The following is a 2,671-nucleotide window of genomic DNA, read 5'->3' as shown; positions in this document are numbered from 1 at the left end:
ATCTTAGGACTTCCACAATCGTCATACTATGGTCAATCAATCAACTCTGGGACTTTAATTAATTATGTTTTCAAATGAACTGAACTCTATAACATTCGTTCAGTTCGGAGTTTAAAGAAAGTCGTTTTACCAAATTCAGTTAACTATAACCTATTTATGGTTTGTATGGGCTATCTGCCTACCTACGCTACCTACTTTAACTACTTCGCAAATAAGCCATCTTTCCTAAGTATAGACTATGAAAACATTCTTTGTTAAAAACATTGGAGTACCATTATATGACCTCTATTTTTGTGTTTGGCAGGGCTCCGCCAGATACCGTACAACAAGGTAGGTTAAGAATAAAACATAAACTATTATGTCTAAGACAAGAGAATAACAATTTATATTCTACTAAAACATGAAAAACCACTTGAGTTGTCTGGAGTGCTCATAGTCATATAATCAAAAAAACATCATATATTAAAATAAATCCAGATTCAAAACAATCAAACCATAATATAACGTTGGGTTAATTCAGAGTGTGGCATAACTATTTGATCTTTCGGATGTCCGAACTCATAGCATTGTGAGCAAAATGGTGATCACAGAGGAGCTCCATACTAGTTGGGATCAGCCAACCCGGTGCATTGTCTTCCGTGATGTTGAGCACAAAAGGTTGCAAACTCTGGCATTCCATGTGATTGAGAAGCTGTCAATCTTGGCAGAAAACAATAAGAGGGCAACAAAGGCGAGGAATGGTGATGGTGGATTGGACAGCTTGCCTCTGCGGCAGAGGGATGGCCAGGATTATGCTACTGACGCCTCTTCTGTTGGTAATAAGTGCCAAGACAACTTCTCATTCTCACAGAGGCACAACAGGACCAGTGGGCGATCGGGGTATAATGCTGGTGGTGGGAGACCATTGGCTCCAGGCTGAACTTCTGGGGGAGGCTATACAAGAGGAACGGGAGGAGGGTATTCTTTCGGCTACTAGGGTACACGGTGTCAAGATGCTGCATGTGGGAGAACTAATCAGACTGGGTTGAGAAGAGGATTACAGATGAATGCTTCAATCCCATTGGTCAGTCTTAATAGGGGTGGAGTTTGCATTTTCTGACTCTAGTAAACTAAAATTTTGTTGTCACACAACATTTTATCTCTGTTTTGAAATTCTCAATGAAGTTGTAATTAATGAAATTCGTTTTTGTCTTTGAGTGTTTTCTTTTTTTTTTGTATGACTCAACCAACTGCCATTGATGATGTTATTGATGATACTGTAGTTGATTTGATACAGGTGACATCCAGTAGCATTTTGGGGTTGTATGTAGTAAGAACAATAGCAAAGTCCTAGGTTTGAATTTGAAATTTTATCCATCTGAGAGAGTAATAGTATATAACAAAATATGGTTCTGTCTTGCATGAATAACCATATATTTTGAGAATTTTTGTTGTTAACTTAAAATTATCTACATAATTTTTTTGGTCACGTATATAAATTCCATGCCCAATGATGGAAAAACTCAAAATAATATATATATATATATATATATATATATATATATATATATATTATTTTGAGTTTTTCCATCATTGGGCATGGAATTTATATATATATATATATATATATATATATATATTATTTAACCAAAAATATCAATTTCAGATTTCCGTAAGTTCGTGCGCACATACCTTCACAAATTTTACTGTTCAGTTTTAGGTTTTAGCAAACCAAAGCTCTATATTAGTAAACTATTTAATTACATCATTCTAATTAATCCAAATGACAATTTCATGTGACACATATTTATTGACAAGATTCTAAAATTTAGCAATATAATAATGGCAGCTGTGGGTCAATTTCTGCTTGTGTAGTTATGTATAAAATAAACCACACATTACTTAGACATAGGCATAAAGTATGTGTCAAACAATTTTGGTTGAACATTATGTTACATTGATATATTATTTCACTCCAAAAAATAAAATAAATACATAGCACTGTCATTCTGTTTGAAAATTAAAAACGTCCCACATGTGGTTGCATAACCATACACAACACAAAGACGTCTTAAATTTCCTACTTTACAATTTTACCGGCCAATTAATTGTTAAATTGGGGTTAGAAGAAATAAAAAAAAAAACTGGAGGGCTTGCTTAAATGAGCACTCCCTCTCTCTCTCTCTCTCACACACACACACACACACTCACACACACAAATAGAAGCACAAAAATTAACAGCCAAATATATGGAGATCATCTCTCTTGAGGTAAATGTTACATTTGAAAGCATGTTTCTTTCTCCGTCATTTAGTGTCGTTGCTTAACTAAGTAGTTAGTAAAATGAATAGAAAGAATATCTACATTATTATACAACTATTTTTGTATGTGTAAAATTATAGAACTTCACAAACTTCCATACTCTGCCTAGGCGAATCAAATCAAAATCAAGAGGGTAATTTGCACTCATATCTCTGAGGTTTGGGTCAACATTACTCAACGGCCGGTGTCATTCGATGACCGTCACGCCACGAGATTAGATCGTAGTCGTTGAAGGATTGAATGCTCGGAGATTGGCGATGACGAACTCTCTGGTTCGAATCGGGCTAGTCCGGAGGCTTGTTTAGTGCGGTGGTGGTTGTGGTGCTGCGAGTCTAGATGCGTGTTTGGTATGGCGGTGGTTGTGGTGATA

Source organism: Cornus florida, unplaced genomic scaffold (assembly GCF_030987335.1).
Source record: "Cornus florida cultivar Cherokee Brave unplaced genomic scaffold, ASM3098733v1 CherokeeBrave_3.0.0_Hap2_Chr03, whole genome shotgun sequence".
Classification (NCBI taxonomy): Eukaryota; Viridiplantae; Streptophyta; class Magnoliopsida; order Cornales; family Cornaceae; genus Cornus; species Cornus florida.
Note: the sequence above shows the minus strand (reverse complement) of the source record.